This window comes from Scylla paramamosain, chromosome 8, assembly GCF_035594125.1.
Source record: "Scylla paramamosain isolate STU-SP2022 chromosome 8, ASM3559412v1, whole genome shotgun sequence".
In the NCBI taxonomy this organism is placed as follows: Eukaryota; Metazoa; Arthropoda; class Malacostraca; order Decapoda; family Portunidae; genus Scylla; species Scylla paramamosain.
Window position 1 is genome coordinate 28,322,040 of NC_087158.1, and position 21,615 is coordinate 28,343,654.

A 21,615-nucleotide genomic window follows, 5' to 3' on the forward strand; every position below is an offset into this window, starting at 1 on the left:
GATCATATTGTTTTCAGATTTCCGATTGAATTTCATAATTGACATGTTAGATAAATGTCTTCATGTTTATTTTTATAGTTGAATTAGTAGAGGTTTCATTATTTCTGGCCTTTACAAGAATGAAATTATTATCATATTTGTCTAATTAATGCGACGATATTTTGATGACGTTTCTAGAAGATTATTTTAAGCTTTCCGATTTTATTTTACTACTAACAAATTAGATATGATATTTTTTAGGCGCTTTCAGTAAGAAAATTATAGCATCCAGCTAGAAAATACGAAACTAAAACCGTAAATATCTGGAAAAGGGGAGAAAGAGAGAGAAACAAAAAGGCAACATAGCATCCAATACGTATGACAGCAGCTTGGGCGGTGCAGCAGGAAGCCAGTCGTGTTAGCTGCCCCGAGAGAGTGGTGATGCGGGGCGGCGCTAGTGACCCTTTCCTCCCCTCGCCTCCCTCCCTTCCACGCTGCAGGAAGCTTTCAACCCCCACCTCGTGTTCGCTGTTTAAACTCTTTCATTACGATATGGAACAACTTAAAATAATAGGAATATGATGTAGAAAATATTTATAAGCATCAACACGAAAGAAGGATGTCAAAAAGAACATATTTTGCTATTTGTCTAGTCAGTATATTGTATGTAGGTGGCTGTAGAACAAAAAAAGATGTCTCAGAGTGGCTAGTGATTAAGGAAAGGTGTGTCAGATTACAGTGAAAGTGTTATTATAGTTTGTTGAGTGGGAATATGTGCGTGCTAAGCCAAACACAAGGAAGCAAGATAAATTAGCATCATATCTCAAATTTTCAGCCCACACCTTGTTTCCACTGATTGAATATTAACTCTTACCGTGTTGACTTGGTGATATTCATGAGAGATCAAACATTAAAAGTCAAAACGAACACACGAACTCAAGATAAATAATCATAGCTCAATTTATCAACCCCACTTTGTTTCCATTGATTGATTATTAAGTCTTACTTTATTGACGTGGAGTGATTCCTGATAAGTTAAACACTAAAAGAAAAAAAAAAAGCATCTTTATATGGTGTCCTAAACCACTTTGTTCCAACGACTATTAATTTTCCCAAGGAAAATAAACATACCTTTAAATTTCATCACCTTATTTTCACTGATTATGAATGCTTACCTTGTTTGCTTGACGCTGCCGACCCAAACACTACAAGACAAGGAAAGCAAACTAATTATTGCACCTCCTTCCGTGATATAGAAAGAACGCCTCTCCAACGCTTTCTCCACCGCCCACGCTGTTGTCTGGCCAGCGCTGCCCACACACCCCAGCGGCGGCCCCTAGGCGGGTGCACTGCGGCGTGAAAAATGTATTGAATGTGTCAGATTGATCTATGTATCATTTTTCCACTTTTTCCCTGTGAAAGCTTTATAAATCCCACCTTTTATCCTTCGTGATTTTAGTGGTAAATTTTATGCAGATTCAATTAGTAAATGGTTCCCTTAATGACGTCAAGATTACATTCCATTTGCTGATTATTGATGCGGACATGTGAGAGAGAGAGAGAGAGAGAGAGAGAGAGGAGAGAGAGAGAGAGAGAGAGAGAGAGAGAGAGAGAGAGAGAGAGAGAGAGAGAGAGAGAGACGTAGACAAAAAGACAGATAGACAGACAGACAGCCAGTTAAACAAACGGACAGGCAGATAGATAAACAAACAGACAGGCAGGTAGGCAGACAAACAGACAGACAGACAGACAGACAGATAAATACAAAGATACACACACATATAGACACCCAAATTGACAAGCAGATGGACGGACAGACAGACTAACAAACTGGCAACTAACAAGATAAGAGAAACAGAGAGAGAGAGAGAGAGAGAGAGAGAGAGAGAGAGAGAGAGAGAGAGAGAGAGAGAGAGAATTCCCAGCCATCTATAAGCCATCTCTCCCCATCATGGACTCGCGGTGTGTTGAGGCAATACTTTGAATTAGGGATGGCGGCGCAGACTCAGCATTGTAGGCGGGAGAGGTGCGGCGAGAGCGGAGGTGCGGCGCGACACTGTTCAGACCACTTGGGGCTTGACAGAGGAGGGAGGAGTTCTAATGGCCTTTCCTCCTTTCCTCCTCCCTCCGCTGACACTCGGCCTGAGGAGGAAAGAGGGGAACGAGTCACTGGTCTGGGGCACTTGTTTAAAACGGATATTTTTGTATTTATATTATTTTGACTCTTACATCAAGATATTCAGTTAAAGGCAAATTTCAAGCGATTCTCTGGAGATAGATGATCGGGTGGAGGATAAAGATTCTTCAGCTCTCGCGAGTTTTCATTAATTTTGCTTTTTATATGAAGTTATTCTGTAAAACAACAAAATTTCAGTAGTTTAAGAGATGCCAGTAGTTACGAATCTACATTATTTTCACTCAGATTTGAAAGCACTCTAAAAGAGGACAAAACAGCAGCTGGTTTTTGAGAGGCAGAAAATCGGTTAGAGAATACAAATTTTTCAAACAATTGTAAATTAAAATGATTTCCACTCTTACATGAAGCTACTTAATTATTCATAGCATAATTAGAGTACAGTAGCTTTAGAGACACACCATCAAAATGTGCCAATATTCGAATCTTAACACATTTCAATCAAATTTTCAATATTCTTTTTAATGGCTTTTAAGATTAACTTCAGCTTCTTAACGTTCGCTTCTATTATGTCAACGTGTGCAAGAAAACGTGGTGAAATAGTCTCCAGGTCATCGGGTGGAGCGCAGAGGGACGAGCACTGGGTCTGACTTGTATTCCTAAAAGTGCTTGGCGAGACCTGTCCTTCACGCTCCTTAATTGTATCTGCTTCTGGCCCTCGAAAGTGGACCCAACCGTGCGACTGAGAGAGAGAGAGAGAGAGAGAGAGAGAGAGAGAGAGAGAGAGAGAGAGAGAGAGAGAGAGAGAGAGAGAGAGAGTAAATAACAACATAATGCTTTCATGGGAAATTAAGTGCATAATTGGATGGATTTCATGTTTTATATCACCGTTGCATTAACGTCACAGCCACTAAAATTGTATATATTACTGGCAAATATGTGTTTTGAAGGGTACTGCAAATGACACAAACCGTTTATGCACACACACACACACACACACACACACACACACACACACACACACACTCACACACACACACACACACACACACACACACACACTACAGCACTCGATGCGAGAGAGGAGCGAATGAAATTGATACAGTGTCCCTGGACATCGAATTTACTCCAGACAGTATCGAGACAGGGTTGCTGGGTGCGAGGAGCGGACGGGCGGCGCTCAGTGTGTGTGTGTGTGTGTGTGTGTGTGTGTGTGTGTGTGTGTGTGTGTGTGTGCGCAGAGGGGTGAAGGGAGAGAGGGAGGCAGCACGGCTCTTAATGGGAGACCGAGTGATTGAAAAGAAAATTAAATAAGCGTCTGGGGTGGAAAATGGACTTGTCGGCGTCTATAGTTCTGTAACTGAGAGGGAATGGAGGAAATAATAGGAAATTAAGAAAGTTGCATTGTGGCGGACGAGTCTGATAGAACCTGTTCGGTAAAAAAAAAAAAAAGAAAAGAGAGAGAAAGAAAACGGTGTAGTGGGTTAACAAAGGTGGAAATATGAGGTAGTGTTTGGCTGGTAACTTGATGCTGTGTCCCTCTTTGTCCTTATATTCTCTCTTTCCTCTTTATTCCTACTAGCAACGTATTTTTTTCATCGAACTTTCCTTTATGGTTTTTCCTCTTCATCTCTTTTCCTCCATTGTCCCTCCTTTCCTTTTTTTCTTCTTTACCTGCACATCCCTCTTTCCCCTCTTTTCCTTCTCCTTTACATCCTTCTTAGACCTTCTTTTCCTTCGCTTACTTTTCCTTCACATTTCCCTTTTCCTCCTTTTCCTTTTACTTCACGTTCTTTATTTCCCTCTTTTCCTCCTTTTTCTTTTCCTTCACGTCCTTCTTGGCCCTTCTTTTTCCTTGTCTTCCTTTTCCTTCACATCTTTTCTTGTCCCTTTTTTTCCTTTTCTCTCCTTCCCCTCATTTTCCTTGTTTTCCTTCTCTTCCTTTTCCTTCCAGCGGAAAAATAATTGGCGTGAAGGTCCCACGATTCACATTTTCCCCCAGCGCCGCGAGACTCAATATATCTCGGCGTTCGTACATTCTTGCAGCCCACCCCTTCGTGTCCGCCTCGGCCTGCACTGCGTCATCCGCCCCTTTATTGGTCCATCCCCACGCCGACTTTCGCGTGTATTTTCGTGTGTTTTGTTCGGTGAATGGTGTTTGTGTACTGTGTGGATTCTTTGGATCTTGTCTGTGTGTGTGTGTATGTGTGTGTGTGTGTATGCGTTTTGGTTAATGTGTCATTTTGTTTTGTTTTTTTTCTGTTCGTGTGCTGGTCAGTTTTTTTTCGTCTCTGTTTTGAGGGTGGGTTTTTTTTTTATGGTTAAAGTTTATAGTTTTCAAATTGTTTAAAAAGGTGCACTTAATGTCCTTTTTTATTTCCATGTGATGCTCAGTTTTTCTCTTTTTTTTTATTAGTTTAATGTTTCATCTTTTCAAACTACCTAAAAATAATATATTCTTGTGATCTTTCCTACTGCCTCACACATACGTACCCACCTGTCCACCCACCCACACCCACTGCCCAGCTAAACCTCGCTGAGCTTGGACGGCGAGGGTCAGTCACCTTTCCTAGAGGCTTACGAGCTCGTGAATTTGACAGTGAATGACAGTGTATCCATGTAAAAGCCTTACGTCGACCATCCGCTTCACAGACGTCAAGTATGTTAAAACTTCTTCCTTTTATCACATTTCCATAGGACGCTGTCACTGTCCTTTGCTGTCACTCCACTCTTCAGTCATTCTTCGTTCCCGCCTCCATTCTTTGCTCTCCCAGAAATCCATTCTTCCCCCGATGCTCACGAGTGGCCGGAGGGAGTGCCTGGGTGGGGCGGGCCTCGCTCACGTGGTCTGCATGGCCAAGTCCACCTCAGGATTCGTGGAGGAGCAGTGAGGTGGACCAGCACGTGTCTTTTGATGCCCGGGGCTGGCCTGGCTATGGAGAGAAGGGAAGGAGGAGGAGGAGGAGGAGGAGGAGGAGGAGGAGGAGGAGGGGGAGGAGGGGGAGGAGATGTGGGAGTAGGAGGTTGGTCTACATACTTACTAGCAAGTAAAATATTCAGGTCTCTTCTGGGAATGAAAGATTTTTTTGTCGTAATGCTGGAAGGTGCGTAGTTTTGACCAAATTCCTGCCTGTCTTGTAATTACGTGTGTATTGTAAAGTATATGGAGATACTTGTACAGTACATTGAAATCCTTGTTTGTTTCTGCAAGGGGTGCGAGTCAAGAGGTGGAGGCCGTCCGGGTACATTAGCACGGCCTGTGTCCAATTTTTATGTACGTAAATTGGCCTGATTACCCGATAGGAGAGCCGGCCGCGAGTCCCTAAGTTGTTTGGGTTTGTTTTATCCGGTCATTTATTTACGCGAGGGTAAGTCTGCGCCGGACGATAAAAAAGCAAATGAAATAGCCGAGATAATGAAAGTCGAAATTGCATTAGCCTTCCTTGCTTATGATTTATCAACGCGTAATTGAAGAGCGCCGGACACAAGGTTACTCTTATTTGTGTGCCTGATGCCTGCTCGTGTGTGTGTGTGTGTGTGTGTGTGTGTGTGTGTGTGTGTGTGTGTGTGTGTGGTAAAATAAGAGGAAGTTAGAATAGGGAGAAGCTGAACCTGAGAAAATGGAGGAGGAGGAGGAGGAGGAGGAGGAGGAGGAGGAGGAAGACGAAGAGGACCATAGGGGGGTGCGGATACCCGGGAGGGCGTGGTTTATCTTCGTCCTGTCGTTGTGTTGTTGCTTCTTGTGGCACCGATAACACATTTGTGGAAACCTCTCTCTCTCTCTCTCTTTCTCTCTCTCTCTCTCTCTCTCTCTCTCTCTCTCTCTCTCTCTCTCTCTCTCTCTCTCTCTCTATCTCATTTTCAGTCGTCCACTCCCCTTCTTTCATGTCATTTTTCTTTATTTTCTTTATTTTTTTTTTAGATTTGCCTTGCTCTCTTTTCAAATAAATCAAATTCCTCCTCCTCCTCCTCCTCCTCCTCCTCCTCCTCCTCCTTTTTCACTTCACTTTCTATATTTATCTCTTCATTCCTCTTTACCTCGTCTTCCTAAAATAAGTCAGTTTTTCCCTATGAGACTTCTAAAAGTGAACTCTTTATTCCACAGGAGAGGTCAACACATGCCAAGAATATTATTGAAAACCTGTTGGCTAAAAAAAGGAAACGATTCAGGTAAGACCAAAATTGCAGTGTGGCATGCGAGTAGATATATCGAATGCTGACAGAAATTAGAAGATGTTTGAAATTGGTAAATAAGTAGATAAAAGCTAGATGTAGAGGCATAAGTATGGGTGTAAGGAAATGTAAGAAATGTAAGGAAAAGTAAAGATGAAGGCACAGTGGAAATTGAAGCCGGTGAAGTAAAGATGAAAGCAGTGTGGATTTTCAAGCCGGTGAAGTAAAGATGAAAGCAGTGTGGAAATTCAAGCCGGTGAAGTAAAGATGAAGGTAGTGTGGAAATTAAAGTCGGTGAAGTAAAGATGAAAGCACAGTGTGAAAATTGAAGCCTCTTTCTAGTTTTCTCTATGCATAACTGTATGTAGACGTGTGCATGATGTGTATGTGAGGATGTACAAAAGAACATAATAAAATAAGGGAAGCTGTAAGAAGTCATCAGATCTGCACGTGGCAGTTCATGTGTGGGTGTTGTAGGACATGGTTCAAGGAAGAAAGGGAAGAAAGCCGCACAACAGGGTCACCAGTGTGGGGCTCAGAGCTTAAACTTATTGGAGGTTTGAAATATTGCTGATTGGGATTTCTCTCCCCATGCATGTCCAACGTTCATTAAGGGTTTTGCATTAGTTTTGAAAGATATATGTACCTTTTCTTCTATTACGTCGGTTTGGTTTCATGTGGAAAATCACACTTAACTAATGCCTAGCTCATAACTCCAGCTTTTCCTCTTGTTACATTCTCTTCAGTGTGAAAAAAAAATCAATAAATTATGTTGGAGTATGGAAAATATATACAACGATATACTGAAGGAGGGAAATACATAAAAAAAGAAAAAAGACGCTTTAAAAACCAACATTCACCCACACGAGGGAAAATGAGCTGTGTCTAGCGTCCCAGAATTCTTGTGAGTAATAAAGCTCAGCGGAACACACCAGTAGTTCACCGGCAGGAAACGAGCGGGTGCCTCCAGCCTTGTGATAATTCCGTGATGTGCTGTTGAAAATTGGGAGAGATAATTTGCTCACTTTATGTGCCTTAATGTGCAATCTGCCGGACTTTATGTTTCTCTAGGCGACCATCTTCCAGACTTCGCTGACTACTGCCAACACCTCCCCACATCCCACCCTCGTCCACACCACCACTAGACACTCACCACTCACACCGCACCACCACCACCACCACCTTCGTTCACACCACCGCTAGCCACTCACCAGTCGTGCACCACTAGGCAGTCACCACTCCCTCTATTCACCACCACCACCACCACCACCAAACTAACCCTTGCTTAATCTGCGGCGGCCTCTCAGCGCTCCCTCCAATCCTCCTCTGCATGTGCATCCCTTGGGCAACGCATCTGTATCCCCACCCTTTAAACACCACTCTATAGACAACCACCTGCACCACCACCACCACCACCACCTGCACCACCACCACCACCACCACCAACGTACTCTATCCCTCAGTCCCTCTATCCTGAAAACCCTACGTGGACTCGCCCAGAAAATGACACACTCATGCCACCAGATTTAATATTGAAGCGGAAACGGCGAGCGACATGAAGCATCAAGCGTTACAGTCTCTCTGGATTAGCCTCAGGTGAAGATACAAGGGGAAGGGCATGGGATTACCTGACACGTGTGGCTCTTCTGACCTGCGGGTATAAGGGTCACTTCTCCCAGACTGAGGAGCTGAGGTTACCTGGAAAGCTGCGCCAGGTATGAGGTTCACTGAATGAGTAGGAAGTGGAGGGGTGGATGGGGGATGGTGGATGGTGGGGTGGTCGTCAGAAGCATGAGGAAATTAATTATTTTTGCTTGTCTTACCTGGTGTTGCCTTTCACCGTGACACTAATGGGTATCAAGTTAAATGTATTCTGTGCTTGGGTGGAGGAAAGGTGGCCAGTGTTGTTGATTCTGCGTGTTGAGGCTCGTGTTATTATTATCATTTATTCGTGTGTTTGTTAGCAAGGTGGAAGGTGAATTTACGAGGTGCTAAAGCTGCCTCCGCCGACCCTTCACCTCCATCCATCTCTTGCATCTCCCTGCCTTGCGCCGCCGTCCTTATGCCCTTCCTTCCTTCCCACTCCCCTTAAAACCCTCCATTACTCTACACCGCGCACGCACACACACACACACACACACACACACACACACACAGAGAGAGAGAGAGAGAGAGAGAGAGAGAGAGAGAGAGAGAGAGAGAGAGAGAGAGAGAGAGAGAGAGAGAGAGAGAGAGAGAGAGAGAGAGAGAGAGAGAGAGAGAGAGAGAGAGAGAGAGAGAGAGAGAGAGAGAGAGAGATTGAGTTTAGATAAATACACATCACCAAAAGCAAGGATAAGCGTATATAATTTGTCGCCATCAATCATTAGGTGATCAATATCTATCTTACTGTTCTTTCCATTCCCGGACAAGTTATAACTGACTGTACCGGAAATTAAACCAACATAACTCATGCGGGTAATGAATGCAAACGCGTGCGCAAATAGGGCTGTTTGTGGTAATCGTTATAAATGATGACCTTTTTCCCTCTCAGCTAAACGAGCGCGATGTACACGATACGAACACACACACACACACACACACACACACACAAGCCGGAGATCGGAGCGGTGCTGGGGGGAAAAAGCTATTTATTTATATACCTAGTTAGTCTTTTTTTCTCTTTTGTCTACAGTCGTCAGCTTTTAAAAATACAAGGCAATAACAAAACCTTAAAAACTCAATTGCCATGTTACCACCTCTTTTAATTCCACCGCTCCTGACTTTCTTAGGGAGAGGCTTGTTGTGTGGCAGTTTTTGCTTTCAATATTCCTTTGTTCGCCCTTGGTTTATCTCCCTGATACATTAAAAAAAGAGAAGTCCACGGGTGATTTCAGAGGGAAGAAAGAATGGAAGGAAGAGTGACAGTGAGAAGATATGAGTGGGGAAAAAGAAGAATGGATGCGAAAGAGAGTAGAGCAAGAGACAGATAAAGGGAGACAGATAGACTTTCCCATTTACTGACGAATGGACGTACGAAAGAATAAGAATAGAAAAAAAAATAGAAAACAGGATAAAAAAACAACCGCTAAAATAAGACCAGTCGATACAGGAACAAAGAAAAGTAGAAAGAAAGAAACGAAACTTTACCCAAGAAACGATAAAAAGGGAGTTGAAAGGATCGAGTTCCAGAGAGAGAGAGAGAGAGAGAGAGAGAGAGAGAGAGAGAGAGAGACGTAGGTAATTTTACTTTCACTAATGTTCCCCTCTTGTCCCCCTCACAGTATTGGCTTCTACTGCTGACAAATGCATTGCCTGTGACGCAATTGGCCGCCGGCTGGCCCCGAGGTGACCCAATCCTCCAAACGATCATCACCCAATAAATGGCAATGGGTTTTGATGCTTCATAAATGACCAGTGAATTCAAACTTGCGGCAGAAAAATTAAACTAAAAAAGAAAGAAAAAAAAAAGCTTGCATGGTAAAGTTGATATGATATTCCATGGTTTTAGATTCTCTCTCTCTCTCTCTCTCTCTCTCTCTCTCTCTCTCTCTCTCTCTCTCTCTCTCTCTCTCTCTCTCTCTCTCTCTCTCTCTCTCTCTCTTCACTTTACCTATCTATCTATCTATAATTTCTATGCACGGCCCAATTATATATCGATTGACATCATACTTTTTATTTTGCACTGTTTTACCATAAAGTTACAAAAGAAAAAGCATAGCAGAAGGACAAGGAAATAGATGCAAGGATGAAAGACTATGCAGATGCACAAATGATGGACAGAACGTAGTGAGACGGACAGAGAGAGAGAGAGAGAGAGAGAGAGAGAGAGAGAGAGAGAGAGAGAGAGAGAGAGAGAGAGAGAGAGAGAGAGAGAGAGAGAGAGAGAGACTGACTAACCAGTTCTCTCTCTGTGTCTAAAGGGTTCGAAAAAAAAAACATCACAAAGAAAGGAGAAATTGAAGAGGAAAGTAAAATGAAGGAAGGCAGAGATGTGTGTCCCAGGGAACAGCAAAGGAGGAGCCGTGAAAAGAAAAGGAAAAAAAAGGTCCATGAGAAATATATAACAGATTCCAAGGAGGAGAAAAGGAAACGTCGTGAGAAAAGAGCGTGGAATTGAAGGAGAGGGAAATGGTATGGATAGAAAGAAAGGATACGAAAAGACTGGGGAATATATAAAGAGAGAGAGAGAGAGAGAGAGAGAGAGAGAGAGAGAGGAGAGAGAGAGAGAGAGAGAGAGAGAGAGAGAGAGAGAGGAGAGAGAGAGAGAGAGAGATGAGGAAAACGAAGGAAAAGAAGCAAGTTAAAAAATAGAAACGGAACGGAAAAAGTGAGTTATCGAGTTGCTGGCTGGAGAGGAGAAGTCCTTGGCTCCCTCTCACACACACACACACACACACACACACACACACACACAGGAAACCCAAAAGAAATCAACTCGGTATATAAATGCTAAGAAAATCCTCACCCTTACTTGCAATCCCATCACAAATCTTTTCTTTATTATGAAGAGAAACGAGCACACAAACAAGGTATCAATAAGCCTCAAATAGACGCCCTACCTGCTTTTACGAGGCACTGTTCCTGTCCTAATGTATGGACACAGTGACGTGGAGTTAATGCTTCTGGGGAAAGGTGTGGTGGTGACGCACTGACTGGGGGTCGACTGTTTTCCTGACGAGGGTGAAGGAGGAGAAGGAGGAGGAGGATGAAGAAGAAGAAGAAAAAAAGAAGGCAGAGGAGGAAAAAGATGATAAAAAAAAGGAATATAAGGATCGGGGAAAACAAGGAAGATGAAGAAGAAACGATGAAGAAGATTTCTGTGACTGAGAGGAAAGGAAGAAAAGAACAAAGGAGGAGGAGAGTAAATAAAGAAAGAGTAATACAAGCGGATGACGAACAGGGAACGTGAGGAAGGTGAAGAATGAATTAGCAGCGGAACCCATTAGATAAGATAGGTGTGCGTGTTCATAGTGGTGGTGGTGGTGGTGGTGGGTAGTGGTGAGGGACAGATAACTTCCTAGGAAACCATTACTGTTGACCTTCTATAAATAATGTGGTTTTATTCATGCATATACGTGTCTGATACGCCTCACCCCAATTGAAATCATGTAATGCTATTAGCGAAATTGTCGTGCAAAACGTTTATGTGAAAGAAAAGATCAAAAATATACCTGAAAGAAAGCACACACGAGTTTTCTTATCTGGTAAAGGAGAGAGGTCGCTGTAGTGACGAGTAAATGTCAGATGTCACGGCAGGGCTGTATGTGCATGTGTGTGTATGTGTGATTCAGAGAGAGAGAGAGAAAGAGAGTGAGAGAGAGAGACCAAAATGAAATACCACTAATTTATTACCCAAGCGAAAAAGAAAAAAAAAAAAAAATCTAGTACAATCTTCATATCTTCCTATCACACAAAACCACATAAAAAACAAGAATCATCCATCAATAGCAATTAAGGAAGGTAGGAAAATACGACAAGACAGAGAAGGGGACACTTTTCACGCCTGAGTTGAGAAATGAAGAAGAGAAAGGAGGAGGAGAAGGAGGAGGAGGAGGAGCAGGAGGAAGGTTGCTGGTGGTGGCGGGGGTGTTATCCTATGATGAACAAGGCCGGGTAGCATGCAAATGGCTAATAACCCACTTTTTCCCCCTCCCGGTGTAAGGTGTCCGGGAAACTGTTATGTCCCGCTCCACTTGCATCTTTAAGAGCGAGGACAAGGTAGAAAGGGGGGACTAAGTTACTTTTATGATAGAGGGGTAGGTCTTCTTTACGGTCTTCTTTAGGGTCTTGTTCAGGTCTTCTTTAGGTCTTCTCCAGGTCTTCTCCAGGAGTAAACAAGGTCTTCTCCAGGTCTTCCTCTGGTCTTCAGGGTCTTTTTCAAATTTTCTCCAGGTCTTCTCTAGGTCTTCTTTTAGGTCTTCTCTATGTCTTCTCCAGGTCTTCTGTTGGTCTTCTTTAGGTCTTCTCCAGGTCTTCCTCAGGTCTTCTCCCCTTCGTGCCTGATAGGGAGGGGAAGAGAGGGAAGGCCCAGTGCGTGTGATGACCTTCTTCCTCCCCTCCTTGTTAAGGGAAATTGGGCCGCGGGTTACGTCTCTGGTGATCGCTCAAGCAGCGCAGCGTCGTGCTAATGAGTCATGGTTACGTCAGGAGGAAGAGGGTGAGGAAAAAATGAGTCAGGTAAGAGAAAGATTGAGAGAGAAAAAAATATAATGAGCGATGATTTAGATGCTGAGAAATGTCTTGAAAGTGCAGGACGATGATTCATTAACGTCATATTTTGGTGCAGTTTGTTGATTTTATTCATGCGTCTCCGTTTCCTCTCTCTCTCTCTCCTCTCTCTCTCTCTCTCTCTCCTCTCTCTCTCTCTCTCTCTCTCTCCTCTCTCTCTCTCTCTCTCTCTCTCTCTCTCTCTCTCTCTCTCTCTCTCTCTCTCTCTCGCTGGAGTAAAGGTGTCCTGGCCCTTCACACTGACATGGACATTTCCGAGTCTCGTGTTTCCTTAAAAACTGAGAGGAAAATTGCCATACATTACTCAATATTTCTGCAATAGTCGTGTGATGTTAATTAAAAGACGATGCTACTGGACTCTTTGCTCTTTAAGATATTAGAGGAAAATACGTGTTTTTTTATACCTCGGTTTTTTTGGTGGCAGTAAAAAAAAAGAGAAAAAAAAAAGGCGTTACGAGAGAAGAAGGAAAACATGGAATACTGAGGGAAGTTTTCAAAGTGAAGGGAAAAATCTCATTGCAGGCGCAGATTCGTAATTCCACTTTTTAGATGAAGGTGAAACGTTTGAACCTGAAGGAATTATAACTTTGTGCGTGTTACCTGTGTGTGTGTGTGTGTGTGTGTGTGTGGTGTGTGTGTTTTGTCTGTCTGTTAATTTGCATCTGCCTTTATTTCTTGTTTTTTTTTTTCTTTTTGTAATGTTTAGTTCTCTCTCTCTCTCTCTCTCTCTCTCTCTCTCTCTCTCTCTCTCTCTCTCTCTCTCTCTCTCTCTCTCTCTCTCTCTCCCTTTCTCTCTCTCTCTCTCTCTCTCTCTCTCCCTTTCCTCCTCCTCCTCTCCTCCTCCTCCTCTTTCTCAACTTACCCTCTCGCATCGCATCGCTTTGTGACCTCTTCACTTTTATTTTTACTCTCACCTCCGTCTAACGTTCGCTGCTCGCTCTCTCTTTCTCTTTCTTCCTTCACTTCACTCCTCCATTTTCTTCATCATCATCTCTCCTTTTTTCCCCTCGCTGCATTATCTCCGTCCATCTCCCCCGACACATGATGGCCTCACGCTGCCAGCCCCTCCTTCCTCGCCTTTCTTGCTATCTTTCTTCCTTTTGTTCTCCTCTTTCCTGCCTCCTGAGACATATTCTTGGCATGCTATACCTTTCACAACCTGATCCTTAGTCTTTCTTCCTCCCTCCTGCTCCTCGTCTTCCTATTTCTGCTTTTGTATTCGACTCGTTTCTGTTTCTTTCATCTCAGTATAGCCCGTGGGGAAGCCGCCAACGCCGTCTTCCTATTGCATCCTTGTTATCGATGGTCCATGTTGGGTATTGACATCTGCAGAGGACCCGAGGGCAGCTTAGCATCCTCACAGGACGCTTCGATCTCCTGACGATACTGTGCCGTCTTGAGTTCCTTGAGTTCTTATGTAATGTGCGTTTTTTTGACTTTGTATGTGTGTGTGTGTGTGTGTGTGTGTGTGTGTGTGTGTGTGTGGAGGAGGGGAATGGATTTGTGTGTGTGTGTGTGTGTGTGTGTGTGTTGGTGTGTGCTGTAAGCTTCGCGATTACGGTAAAATTTTGATGCATTACTGCGTGGAATCGGATTATTATTGCGCGTGATTTAAAAGCCGCCAAACTCTCTTGGTGTGTAAGTCTATGTATGTCCTGTTCGTGGTGGAAATGTTTCCCCTTGTGTTATTATTTTTTTTTTCCCACTCGGATTAAAAAAAAAGATTGTAGTCACGTCCGCAGTTTTCATGGTGCATTTTTTATTTCCCCCTACGTTACATTCTACGTTGTTTTATTTTTTACGCTACTCATTTAACAGTTTTTATTCAGGATACAAGATACATATCACATTTTTTTTTCACGTTTCCTTTATTTCGTATTTCGTGCAAATTTGGTAAACCTCACGAATATTTTTACTTCAGTCTGCTGCCTCGATGCTTTGGTACGATTGATACACACACCTGCGGGTAGGGGACAGCGGGGGGGGAGTAGAGGAACAGGGAGAGACGCCCCCTAGTCCTCCCTCCATTGCATCCCTCTCTCTCTCAGGCCCGTATGAGTGAATTTGTATGTATATATGCACATATGTATCACTTGGTATTGAACGTGTTTCCTTTTGTTTTCCCTTTTTGAGCTTTTTTGAGTCGAAGCTTTTATTGAATTGGGAGACCGATATTGTTCTTTTGTTTCTGCTAGTACATGTGTGTGTGTGTGTGTGTGTGTGTGTGTGTGTGTGTGTGGGTGTGGGTGGGTAGGTAGGTGTGTACGCGTGTCAGTCTGTTGGTGCATGTACATTCTTGACAGTGACAGTGAGGATGTGACAGTGAAATAATGCATAACTTTCGTTCCTGCTCGTATTAGGAATCTTTATACACTTAATATTACGACTCCTCTTATCCCACGAAGTATGAGACAGCTTAATGCTAAACTAATCCTTAACACAGACTTATCGTTACTCTTGCCACAGTCTTCCTACAACATACACAACCCAACGTCTTACACATACACACATACAGAAATATAAGGCAGCGTAATGTTAAATCAATTCATAAGTGCAAATACTGACTAAGCTTTACACTGCTACAATCTTCCAGACATCTTCCACAACCAAAAACTTAAAATTTACCCCAAAAATTTGAACGTCTCTGCATATTTTACCTGTATTTACCTGTACACAAGCACTCCTATGAGACATCGCCACGTGTTTTCGAGGCTGGAAAGCAGATTTTCCTTTATACCTACCGCTTAGCTCTAGTCTACTCGACCTTCACGTCCTTCCGGTGTAGCAAGTGCGTCTGGTCTTCCGTACTGTAGTCCTTCCCTTTGTACAGAGGCTTTATAGTTCGTCAAGCCATCGACGGAATATAATGGCAGGACGCTTGCGAGACCGTTACGAGGACGCCAGGATTTAATGGTAGGAGAGCTCTTGCGTCCTCGTTATTCCAGCTGATACGATGAGGTCAGTGGTGCTGTGTGTGTGTGTGTGTGTGTGTGTGTGTGTGTGTGTGTGTGTGTGTGTGTGAGCGCACGCGGTATATACAAATACAGTTAATGGCTAGAGCACTAATATGCTTTTTGATGCATTAAATTGCCGTCCAAAATATATTTTTTCACCGAATCCTGGCGAAAGAGTGCACTGAGTATGTGCTTCAACATTTTTATCTGATCCGCATTTAACTGTAATACCGAGAATTAGTGTAATGTGTGTGTGTGTGTGTGTGTGTGTGTGTGTGTGTGTGTGTGTGTGTGTGTGTGTGTGTGTGTGTGTGTGTGTGTGTGTGTTTGGTCCTCTTGTCATTAGTGATTTCTGTAAATATCAACATTACTCATTATTATTCGCCAGCTGAGAGGTCCGTGCGGTAGAAAATCCTCCAGTGCTCCCTTGAATCACACGCAGCGGCTGTGTAAACCTGAGCTCCTTGTGCAAGCCCCTGTGAGGTTTTCATTTCCTTTTTATGTTTTTTCTCTTCCTTGTGCAGATGTCTTAGGGCTCATCGATGGTCTATCTGCCTCTAGTTCTCATCACCTCTCCATTTACAAATCGCTTTCTATCTCGTTATGCTATCCTATAACCCTTTCTTTCCATGAATTTAAGTGCCTTGTCTATCTTAATATCCATCAGAAAGACTAAGGCAACACACACACACACACACACACACACACACACACACACACACACACACACACACACACACACACACACACACACACACACACCACACACACACACACACACCTACAGTTCCATAGCATACTGTAACCCAATATCTCACTTAGACATGTGTTGGTTCCCTGGTTTCCTCTCCCAACTCACCTGTATTCATTTTGCCTTCCCTCCCTTGCCTCCTCTCTCTGTCGATTTGAGCTACCCTGGCACCACAACCTCTCTCTCTCTCTCTCTCTCTCTCTCTCTCTCTCTCTCTCTCTCTCTCTCTCTCTCTCTCTCTCTCTCTCTCTCTCTCTCTCTCTCTCTCTCTCTCTCTCTCTCTCAATTCGTCGGTCGGGCGCCTCTGTACAAACCACTTCAAACAAAGCGTCATTTTTTTTTCCAGCTTTTTCAATTACTTAAGTTACCAGTGAAAGAGGAGTGTGATTGTTGTTGTTGTTTTTTGTTGTTGTTGTTGTTGTTGTTGTTGTTGTTGTTGTGTGTTGTGGTGGTGGTGGTGGTGGTGGTTTCTTGTTGTTGGTGATGTTCGAGTCTTTTATATTGTGTGTGTGTGTTGTGTTTTCCTAGTTTCGTCTTCCTATTTTTTTTTTATTCATTTATTTATTATCATTTTTTTTTTTTACGAAGATAATTTTTTTATTTGTTATTACGTTTTTACACACACACACACACACACACACACACACACACACACACACACACGTATCTCTCAGTGCCCCCTTGCATCCACTTTCGCCGCTTCCTGTCTGTCATCCACCATCCACACTTGTCGCCCTGCATACACACTCGCCCCTTCCCTCTCCGCCCACACTCCACACCTTGTTCCCGCGTCACAGGGGAGCAATGCAGGCAACGGAGCATCGAGGAGCGCATTCTTCCCCGTTAAATTCATTACCTCTTCTTGGAATTGTCTGCTCATTCTTATTTCACGTGCCTTTGTGTCTTAATTAATTCAGTATTTCATTTCCCGCTTCTAATTTATTTTTCTTACTTCTCTTGCATTTTTTTCACGCAGTTTCTCGTATTTGTTCCCTGTATTTCGACAGTGTTGGTAGATAAGTCTGTTTTCTCTTTACTTAATTGTGTACGAAAGTATGTAGAAGAAAAATAGCCATAGACAGTAGATGAGTACTATATAACAGTCCTTCTCAGTGTTGTGATTATGTCCTTATTATTTAATCTTGGAAAATCTGACAACTAATTCATTCTTAGCCAATCAGAGGAATTAAGGTTAAGTAAAATCTCTAAAACACAGTGCAAGTAAGCTAGTGTGGCAGGTTTCTTGGCTTCTGTGTGCGTATTTTCCGCAATTTCAACTTACAAAACCTGACAACTTATGTATTCTTAACAGATCAGAAGAGAAAATGTTAAACACAATGCAAGACAGCAAACTATAGCAGGTCTTTCTCCTCCTGTGTATATATCTCAATTGCAACCTTTACACAAGCTGACAAGTGATACATTCTCAGCAACTCAGAGGAAGGAAAAACTCAAAAGCTAGTGCAAGTCAGCAGGTGCGGCAGGTGACTAGACTTCTGACCATCACTGTACGTCTAACAGATACCCCTCCACCTCATCTCACACATAAAGTACATTCCACAGTAACTCAACGCCCCTAAGCGGTCAATGTTTGCAGAGGGTTAACGACCGTAATATAGACTTTCCTCTCCCTCTCCGTCTCCCTCTCCATCCCTCCCCTGCCTCTCAGCGCTGGGGAGTCGCAGTATCCGCTTCGTTTAGTAAGGTTTTGAGCCCAACTCTCAGCGCCATCACGGCAGAGCGGCGGCGGCACCTCCCGAGCGCTTCATTAAAACTTAAGCCAAGTCAATTATACAGATTTGTGGAAGAGAAGCGAAGGAGTTCCTGTTGCCCTGTTTGTTTATGCGACAGTCATAGTGCGCGCTCTCTCTCTCTCTCTCTCTCTCTCTCTCTCTCTCTCTCTCTCTCTCTCTCTCTCTCTCTCTCTCTCTCTCTCTCTCTCTCTCAGTGATGGAAAGCGTCCTAATTTTCTTATCGTTGAAAGTTTTCGAATCGCATTCAAGTTGCATGGACTTGAATGCAATTGTTTATCAAAGTTGCTGGCAGGGTGGCTGCTCCCTGTGTTTCGAACAACACTATTTTTTCCTGCCACAATAACCGAGTTTTTCATGTTTTTTTTTTCCCCTATGTCTGTATTTTTTATTCATTTATATAACTTTCTCTTGTTTTGTAGCACACTATGTTGGAGAAAGAATTTTACTGCTATTTTTTTCTTGGCTTGTATTCTGAAATGCTGTTTTATTTATTTATTTTATTTTTTTTCATATAGACATTTTTCAGTGGCCACGCAGGTGATTATTCAGATTCAGATGCTTGCTTCTTTTCCCAGCAGATGAAGCAGACTCCTTGTTGAATTGCCTTAAGAACCATGAACACATTTTAGAAAATCCCAATTATCTCAAATATGAACTCTTAAAACTACTCGAAACAAAACACAGAAACCATTTAGAATTTGGACCTTAAACAGACCAAGCGGTGCACAACTGTAGTTTAAATATGAATACAACAGGTGATGCGCCTCTCCATTATGAAGAAAGAAAAGATTTTGCATTACGTAACGATGTGTTGCATCAAATGGCTCCTTGGATGTTCGTCGCCATTTACTTTATCATTGCCGGCCTGGGTCAATATTCTTCTCGCCCTCAGAGTGTCTAGGTGTTGTGCATCACGTACTTGGAGAACATGTAGTGTGTTACTGGGCTGCTTGATGTATTTAGCACTGAATCCAATAAACTCTCTCTCTCTCTCTCTCTCTCTCTCTCTCTCTCTCTGTCTCTCTCTCTCTCTCCTCTCTCTCTCTCTCTCTCTCTCTCTCTCTCTCTCTCTCTCTCTCTCTCTCTCTCTCTCTCTCTCTCTCTCCCTCTCTTTTATTATAACAAACTCACATAACCTACAGCGCCTCTTGTTTCCGCTACAGGAATTTATTGTGTAATTTATATTCACGACTCGTTTAGATTTATTGAATCCATTCAATTTATAGGCGACTGTAACCTTGGTGTGAATTCAAAGCCAAAGGTTAAGTGTCTTGGAAATTGAAACTAGTTGCACTAGAAATGTTTGCAGCGCTGATAGAACGGATGGTGGAGGTCCATGAGTGTGATTCTCTGATTTGAAATGTTAAGCAGCGATAAAGGAAATAAATGGAAGGAAGAAATGTTGGAATGATGTGAGTAGGAGAGCTTAAAATTAGTCTTTTCCATCTCAAAACGTGTACTTTTACTCCTCGTTTTATTTTTTTATTAACATTTTTTTTTTCGTATGATTTTTTAATATAGTTTACAAGAAGATCCTCAGTGAAATGGAAGGACAGAGCGATAGAGTGCGTGAGAGGATAGGAAGAAAGGAGAATGAGAGGATTAGAGCAAGAGGATTAGAACATACAGAGAGAGAGAGAGAGAGAGAGAGAGAGAGAGAGAGAGAGAGAGAGAGAGAGAGAGAGAGAATATTCCCACTCAGCTTCACGTGAATTGTGGTGCACATTGTTCTTTTGGCCAAGGATCCATTTCCCTTGATAAAAAGAGCGTAAACCAGACCTTTCACTTGGCGTCTCCGTTTCCCTGCCAGCAGTAATGACAGCAATTGGCAGTTCTAACTTTAAAATGGTCAGCATGGCGTGGCGGTGGTGTGGTGCATTACGCCTTTGCCTGCAAATCTAGAATCATATTCGGTGCAAAGACGAAGAGGAGCATGCACAGAACCAACTCATGTTCCTTTGTGGCCTTTTTCGATGTGGTGCCTTGGTGGAATAACACATAGGAGAAGTTTCCCCAAAGTTACCACGGCCTGAAGTTATAGAGATGCAGTGGCTCTTTGTCCCAAGATACCGCTCCAAAAACCTTCCTTGTACACACTACCTGCAGGGCTGAGGAAGTGCGGCTGAGGTATATGCGAGGCGCCACTTAGTGTATTCCAGCCACCTTCATCTTGAATACATGAAGATGAATGTTTCCCCAGCCTGAAGTATTGGGCAGGTGGAGGACGAATGAGTCCTGCGTGGGGCTGCTGGATCCTGTACGTCCTTCCTCGAGTCCCGAACGCGAGTATTTATTATCTGGTGGTCTGGGGATGATACGTGCAAGTGGCGCCCTGACTATTGAGTGTGTGGCTGATGCATGTCACGAGGGGAGCGGAGGGCATTGCACGATTTGACTTGGCACACACACACACACACACATATACACACACAAACACACACACAGATATGAAATTGATGTCAGCTTTAATATATCACTTAAAGACGTCACTGACCTCCATAGTGAATATCTGAATGGCGCGTAATAAAATAAGAATAAGTCAATAACTTTTGAATAATATAACTACGTCTACATAAACGTGTAGCCATCCTCACTTCCTAGAATATCTGAGTGACCGCTTTATGCGTTTTGGAATCATTCTTGCAATCTCGCGAATCACAGGCGTGCATATCTGTAGCCTCATCATCAACCGTGCCTTTCATCAGCTGGCCAGGCACTGCAACTAATGGAATTGAAACCTGCGTATAGCTTATCGAGGTCACTGACACCGGCTTTCCAATACTGTGGTTCTTGATCTTTCCAAAATAGGTCTCAATCACGCACTGCATCACTCATTGCTCGCTTGCATTAATATTCACCCCTATTTGCGTTTCCCAGTTGTATATGCAAGGTAACAAAGAGATAAGTTCTTGCGGGACAGTGACACAAAAGACTCAGATTATTGCCTTAGTGTTTCGTGGTACAGGTGGTCTCTGTTCACCTGATATTCGGATATTTCTACAGTCAGTACTTTTGTCTTGCCTATAGTCCATCCCAACTCTCTTCCAGTTCATGCTATTTCCCACTCTGCTTCTCCATCACTCTCCTCGTCCCTCTCTTTCCTTCTCCCTTTCTCCCTTCCCTCACTGTGTGTAACTTGAACTCCCCCCTCTTTGCGGCTCACCCCTCCCCGCATCTCTAACTTCGCCACCTCCTTCAGACACGGTTTGTGGGTCCGGCAATTGCCTTACTGCGTGCCTGTGGAGGAAGCCATTTGGCCACACTGTGTTTAGGGACCTCCGTAATTCACCACAGCTCAGCCACACGCCATCCTTGCCTGACCCCCGCCACCGCTGAACCTGAAGACACTGGCGGGTAGTTTGTTTGTTTGTTTGTGTGTGTGTGTGTGTGTGTCACTCTTGATGAGCCAATGAAATGGTAACATAAAAAGAAACACGTGTTGTAATACTTGTAATCGTTTTAATGTTGCCAAATATTTGCTCTCCGTGAAAATTGAAATAGGTTTGATGGACGCGTTTTCACGTAAAGTGGCGCTATATGGGAAAATGCGACGCAGTTAAAATTCATTATTTCTTTACAACAATTTATGATTCCGAGAGGATGAAATATTACTGTTTTGACGTTTTTTTTTTCTTTTGATGGCATTTTTTTCTTTTCTTC

The 21,615-nt window shown here is 43.2% G+C and overlaps 1 long non-coding RNA gene across 1 annotated transcript in view; it reads left to right on the forward strand.

The window, feature by feature from the left end:
- The window catches only part of LOC135102607 (uncharacterized), a 128,933-nt gene that overhangs the window by 40,089 nt on the left and 67,229 nt on the right, over positions 1-21,615 (forward strand). The window contains exon 2 of the long non-coding RNA XR_010269701.1: positions 6,219-6,283. This is a non-coding gene — a long non-coding RNA (uncharacterized LOC135102607). The remainder of the gene's footprint in view (positions 1-6,218; positions 6,284-21,615) is intronic.